Source organism: Cebus imitator, unplaced genomic scaffold (assembly GCF_001604975.1).
Source record: "Cebus imitator isolate Cc_AM_T3 unplaced genomic scaffold, Cebus_imitator-1.0 Scaffold25, whole genome shotgun sequence".
Taxonomy (NCBI): Eukaryota; Metazoa; Chordata; class Mammalia; order Primates; family Cebidae; genus Cebus; species Cebus imitator.
In genome coordinates this window covers 4,282,618-4,289,634 of record NW_016107340.1, presented here as the reverse complement: position 1 = coordinate 4,289,634, position 7,017 = coordinate 4,282,618, and the positions used below count along the sequence as shown (strand labels likewise).

At 42.3% G+C, this 7,017-nt stretch overlaps 1 protein-coding gene and 1 long non-coding RNA gene across 2 annotated transcripts in view; one reads left to right on the top strand and one right to left on the bottom strand.

Moving 5' to 3' along the window:
- Window positions 1–7,017, bottom strand: part of LOC108300212 — a 93,795-nt gene that overhangs the window by 40,675 nt on the left and 46,103 nt on the right. The gene's annotated exons all lie outside the window — the stretch shown is intronic.
- GPR149 (G protein-coupled receptor 149) overlaps window positions 1–7,017 on the top strand; it is a 91,672-nt gene that overhangs the window by 49,680 nt on the left and 34,975 nt on the right. The window lies entirely within an intron of this gene.

Here is a 7,017-nt window from a genome sequence, read left to right as displayed (position 1 = left end):
AAAGAGAGAGAGAGAGAAAGAGAAAGGAAAGGCAAGGCTTGGCTTTTGTGGTTTACTTTAGATAGATGACTGAACTCTCAAACAGCTTATAAATTTTTTAAACTGCTCAGGCAAACAAACTAAGCATCCAAAAGATATTTTCTATAGCTGTTTTTGTTGTTTTGCTTGTTGTTAGACACAAAAATCAAAATTGATTTTTCTATTTTTCTTCATCCATTAACTGAAAAAACATTTATTAAGTGCCTACTATATATCAGGCCTGTATCAGACACTATGAATACAGCAATGAACAATCACCTACTTTATTCATGGTATATTAGCTTTACCTAAGCTCTCACACTTCAGACTGGTGTAGAAGACTTGAAGTACAGATGTCTGAACAAAGGAGTCCTGAGAGAAGTAGAACAAGACAGACAATTCTAGATGAAATACGTGTACGTTCTTGTCTAAGCCTTTTAAGTACAAGAAGGTAGAAAACAGGATAAGTTGTATCTCTTGTTCTAATCATGTCTATTCCCAAAATATACAATTACCATATTTCCTTGAACAAAAGCATCTGATGATTGGTTCTGACAAATATAAACAAATGTAACGAGAGGATTTTATAAAACTGGAACTGTCAGATAAAACACAGGCTATGTGACTAAAGTACTTGGCAATCAGTGATGAAAGCTCATGGATTCCTTTTAAAACCTTCAAATGCTTTTCAACGTAGGTTTCATCACCCACTGTCCCAGTATGGGCCCCCAGAAGTAAAGAATGTGTATGTTCATCTTTGCATTGATTCCACTGTAGTAGACTGATTGCTTATTTTGTATTCCGCACTCCTCCAGAGATCAATGAGCTTTTCAGTTCTTATCCTACCTGATACCTAAGCAGCATTTGACACTGTTCTACTCTGTCCTTGACTTCTAGGGCATCACACATTCCTGATGACCCTCCTGCCTCTTGGGCCCACTTTTTCTCAGCCTCCTTTATTGTCTCTCTTGTCTCTTCCCATTCTTTAAATGTCCATGTTCCTTAGTACCCTCTTCTCATTTCACACAAACTCCTGATTCAATTTTATCTCAAATATATACCCAAATATATATTCCAGAAAAAAAATCTCTCCTGAGCCCATGCCCCAAACTTAATCTCCTGCCACTGAAGTCCTACAATTAGGCATCAAATTTCACCTCAGTTTTAGCTTACAACACTGAATTTATTATATTCTCCTGAATCCACTATCCCATCCTCCCAAACTTGCTTTTCTCCTGTGTTTCTTGTCTTAGAAAATAACGCTATCATCATTCAGTTGCCCAAGTCAGATACTTGGTCTATATTCTTAACTCCTCTTTCTCTGTCACAACTCACATCAAAGCAGTGACCAAATCCTACAACCTAAATATGTCTTGATATACCAATATCTCACTATAGCCACTGTTTCACATCTATCTTCATCACTATTCTCTCTCCATGACCTCCATACTGGCCCTCTGGTCTCTAGGTTTGAACCCCTTGCTCTGGTTTGAAAATAATGGTGTCCCCTTCAAAATTCATGTTGAAACTTAATCCCCAATACAACAATAGTAGTAAACTTTGGAAGGTGAATAAGTCATGAGAACTCTGCCCTTAGGCAACTTCATAAAACAACTCAAGAGTTTAAAGGAGTATCCTCCTGCCATTCCCTCCCTTCTGCCATGTGAGATCATATCATTCACTCCTCTGGAGGATGTAGCAACAAGGTGCCATCTTGGAAGCAGAACGTAGCCTTCACCAGACATCAATCCTGCCAGAGCTCTGATTTTGAACTTCCCAGCCTCCAGAAGAGTGAGCAAATAAATTTCTGTTCTTTATCCAGTCTCAGGTATTCTGTTAAAGCAGCACAAATGAATTAAGATGGCAATTTGTTGACAATAAAACCAAACTTATTCTGAGCCAATATAAGGGACCATGTCCTGGGGCAGAGATTCAAGAAATTCTGAGAAAGTGTGCCCAAGGTGGTGAAGTTTGGCTTTCATAGATTTTAGAGAGATGGAAGTCACAGACAAAGATATAAATCAATACATGTAAGCTATATATTGGTTTGGCCCAGAAAGGCAGGCATCTCAAAGCCAGGGCTTACAGGTCAGAGGTAGATTTAAAGATTTTTTGACTGGCAATTGGTTGAAAAGAATTAAGCTTTGTCTAAAGAACTGAAGAGAGTAGAAAGTAATTCCTGAGTTAAGGTAAGGGGAGTTGTGGAGACCAAAGTTCTTGTTATATAGATGAAGCCTTATAGGTAACAGCATTCAGAGAGAATAGATGTAAATGTCTCTTTTTGGACCTTAAAAGGTGCCAGACTCTTAATCTTTCCTAAATCTGGGAAGGGCCTGACTGCATTAATGGAGATTATCTACAGATGCAAATTTCTTTCACCAAAGGCAGCTTTGCAGGGGCATTTTAAATTATATCAAAGAAATATATTTTGGAGTAAAGTATTTTGATTTCCTTCAGGGTCTGCTATCTATCATGCAATGCTGTACAAGAGAAGGCTGAAATTTGCCTCAAAGAGATCAGAGTTATGATCTCTATTTTAATGACAATGCTGGTCAGTTGTGCCTAAACTCCAATAGGAAGAGAGTATAACAAGATATGTCTGACCTTCATTTTTGTCATGGCTGAGAATTTAGTTTTTCAGCTTTCTCTGGTAATCTCTTTGGCCCAAAGAGGGTCCAGTCATTTGGTTGAGGGCTTAGGATTTTATTTTTGGTTTACAAATTAGTACCATAAGTAATAACAAATTATGTTATAACAAATACCTGAAAATGTGGAAACAGCTTTGGAAGTAGCAAATGGGTAGAGGTTTGACCAGTTTTAAAGTGCATGCTAGAAAAAGCCTAGATTGCTGTGAATGGAGCATTAAGGGCAATTCTGGTGAGGAATCAGAAGAGAAAAGCAGGATAAAAGTTTCCATCTTAGATATTATCTAAATGGTCATGAACAGACTATGGGTAGGAATATGGAGAGAAAAGACCATTTTGAAGACATCTTAGATGAAAATAAGGCATATCTTATTGGAAACTAAAGGAAAGGTCATCTTTGTTACAAAGTGGCAAAGAACTTGTTGAATCATGTCCATGTCCTAATCCTTTGTGGAAGGCAAAATTTAAGGGCCATGAACTAAGACATTTGATGGAAGAAATCTCCAGGCAAAGTATGCAGGGTGGTGCATGGCTTTTCTTAACTGCTTATAGTACAGTGTGAGAAGAGAGAAGTTAGCTCAAGATGTAATTTATAATCAAAAGGAAAGCAGAAGGTAAAGATCTGGAAACATTTCAGCTTGGTTATATAAAGAACAAAAGTTTGGTTGAGGAGGGAAAACTAAGGGTGTGGCCATGCTACTCTTTGATAAGGAGATCAGTAGGAATAGTGGGAAGCCAGATGCCACTGATCAAGACAATGGAAGAATAACTCTGAAGGCATTCCGGAGATCTTTGAGACCACCACTCCCATCACAGGCCAAGGATGCCAGAGCCTTGAAGGCAGAAGTTTCCAAGCAGAGGCCCAGGACACCTGTGGAATCTTGGGTCTTGCTACCCAGGGCCACCTGAAGTCTCTGCTCCCCTATATTCTGGTGAACTGCTCCTTGGCTGCCCCAGCTATGGAGTTAAAAGGTATCATCATTCATCATTGAAGTGGTGCTAATATTGCAAGCATGCAAAGTGCACATGCTGTGGAGGCATTGCTGTCTCCCCCTAGATTTGAAAGGATGACTCAGAAAGTCTCAGGGGGCAAGGCAAAGAAATGCCACAGGAGCAGGGTGGCTGCAGAGAGTCTCCAGTAGAGCAATGCCTAGCAGAGTCATGGGGTGGGGCCACTGCAAAAACTCCCCACCAGGGCAACGCCTAGCAGAGCAGTGGAGGTGGGGCCACCACAGAGTCTCTACTCAGGCAACATCTTGTGAAGCTGTGGGAGTAAGGCTGCCCTTGAAACTACAGAACTCTAGATCTGCCAGAGTGCAATCCCAGTTTTCAGGCACCTGACTCCAACTCATGAGAACTGCTGCATGAGCACCACCCAGCAAAGCTATGGGAGTGGGATCCCCCAGGGACTTTGGAGCCCAACTTCTATCTCAGTGTGTCTAGAAGGCAGGAGATAAAGTTGAAGAAGATTATTCTCAAGCCTCAATATTAAATGTTGCTTTCCCTTTTAGGTTTTGGGCATACTTAAAACCTATTACCTCTTTATTCTTGTCTATTTCTCCCTTTTGGAATGAAAATATCTATATCATTCCTATCCCACCATTGCATTTGGAAGCAGATAATCTGATTTCACAGGCTCACATCTAGAGAATAATTTGCCTGAGATGACTCATAACTTGAGTCTCACTCATTCTGCTTTAGATGATATTTAGGTAAGACTTTGGACTTAAAGTTGATTCTGAAACAAGATTTTGGGGGGCTTCTGGGGTGGAATGATGCATTTTTATGTGAGAAAAACATGAATTTTGAGGATACAATAGTGGAATGTTATGGTTTAAATCATGTCTTCTCCAAAACTCATGTTGTAACTTAATCCTCAATGTAATAGTATTAAGAAATATGGCTTTTGAAAGGTGATTAGATCTGAGGGTTCTGCCCTCAGGAATGGGATTATTACAGCTTTTTCACTCTTATAGTTCAGCAAGCAGGGGGCAATGGCACCCAGTGGTTTTGCCTCTTCACTCCCATAGCTTGGTGAGCAGGAGGGAGTGGCACCCAGCAGTTTTGTTTCTTCTCTCCCATTGTTCCTTGAGCAGGAGGGAGAGTTACAGCTCTTTTACTCCTGCTGTCCACAGTTCAGCCAACAGGAGCATTACAGCTCTTTCACTCCTGCAGTTCAGTGAGTTCCAGGTTCTTGTCCCACAACCAAGAGGAATAAGGTTCATCAACACTGGAGAGTGAGTAAGGCAGAGTAGAATCTTATTGAGCCACAGAAAGAAAACTCCCAGTGGGAGGCAGACCCAAAAGTGCATTGCCATCTGTACAGCTGAGTCTGGGGTTTTTATGGGCTTAAAATGTGGAAATGTGTGCTGATTTGTCCATGGGTCGTCTTGGAAAAAGCATCTTTGGAGTGGGGAAAGGGCATCATTCAGAAGGAACCAATCGAGAGAGTGACTAAGATGGGGATGGGAGTTCTCACTCCTGTCATGGACTGTATCCAGAATTGGCAGTTTGGTTTTCAGGTTTTAGACTGTCATTGGCTTGAAGGCTGGGTTTCATGGGGTACTTGTTCCTGTCTGCCTAATAAATTTGTCTGTCCCCTATCACTATCAGGATTAGCACCCTTATAAATGGGCTCAAGGTTGAAGAGAACACCCTCTTGCCTGTCACTTTTGCTATGAGTTTGTCCCTCTGGAGGCTGCAGCAATGGTACGGCATCTTGGAAGCAGAGGGCACCCCTCACCAGACACCAATGCTGAAACATTGATCTTGAACTTCCTAGCCTTCAGAACCAGGAGGCCAATTATTCAAGACTGAATAACTTGAAAATTATTCCATTTGTAGTATTTTGTTATAGCAGCAAAAGTGGACTAAGATAACCCTCTGATCTACACACGACAGCCCAGAATAAATCTGCAAAAATATAACTTTTCTCCTGACAACTTTGTGTTTAGAACACTTTGGTAGTTCCTTTCCCCTTACAGACTGGGTTGAAACTCATTAATGTGGCTTAAGTGATTGGTTCCTATGGCTTCATCTCTTCTCAACCTCCCCTTGAACTATTTGCTTCACTTTCAAACCTATTAATTTCCTTGAATATGCTATGCTCTTTCTTTCTACAAGACCTCTGCACTCTCTACCCAAGTCCTTCTTAGAGGATCCTTCAAGCATTATCTGGTAATATGTATTATCAAGTGATCTCACATGTAATCTTTCTCCAATGGACTATCTCTAAATAGGCCTGATATTTCTGCACTTAATCCTTAATATTGACCATTGACACAGGGGTGGACCCAGGTTATATAGGACTTGAATATTCTATGTTTAGGAAAGATATCTATATGAAAAAGTATGCAAATCGTGAATACAAAATTAGATATAGGGGGAAGATCCAAGATGGCCGTTTAGAAACAGCTCGGAGTTGCAGGTCCCAGAGAAAGCGCAGAGGGTGAGTGGATGCCACTTTTTTATTGTCCACAGACCAGTACATTTCCAGGTGGAGGTGCCCCACGGGTCACCAGTGCAGCTGTTGTGGCCGGCGGCGTGGTTCTTTTGGTCGGCGCGTCTGCTTTGCCCCACGTGACTGCTTTGTTGGCGCCCCGGCCAGCAGTTCTCCATACAAAATACACTGGTCCAGGTGCCCTTTTGGCTGGCGATTGGAGACCCGGGAAGTCGCCCATTCATCTGATTAAACAGGGGACTGAACAGTGAGCCAGGCCAGGAGATTTCTGGGCAAAAGAAAAAGCACCATGAATCTCAGTGCTGCTGTTTAAGCCGGCACAGTGAGTTGTCACACGGGAAATCAAACACATCCCGGCGCGGTTTCAACAGGCCATGGGGATAGAGTCGACTATTCAACTAAAAAAGAAAAAAAAGACTCAGAGGCAGGGAGCCATGTGATCAGGATCAGTCCCACCCCCACAAAAGAACAGCAATCAGAAACTCTCTGGATTGAGAGTTTCACAGCAAGAGCAGCTGAACCCGGGATGGTACAGCTGTGTGGGGGAGGGGCGTCCGCCTTTACTGAGGAACTCCACCACTACAAACGCCATTGCTGAGGCAGCCTGCCAAGGCAACCTGCCGTTGATGAGGCTGCCTGTCATTGCCAAGGCAACCCGCCTTTGCCAAGGCAACCCGCCTTTGCCAAGGCAACCTGCCATTACAGAGAGAGTCTGCCAATACACAGGTGGGCCACCATTGCTGAGGCAGTTCTAACTACACCCATATAAACAAGATTGCAGGGAAGTTCACAGGGCAGCTAGGTGGAGCCCACAGCAGCTGAGCAAAGCCTCTGCATGCAGACTGTCACCAGGCTGCCTCCTTGCTGGGTAGGGCAGCCCTGAAAAAAAAAAAA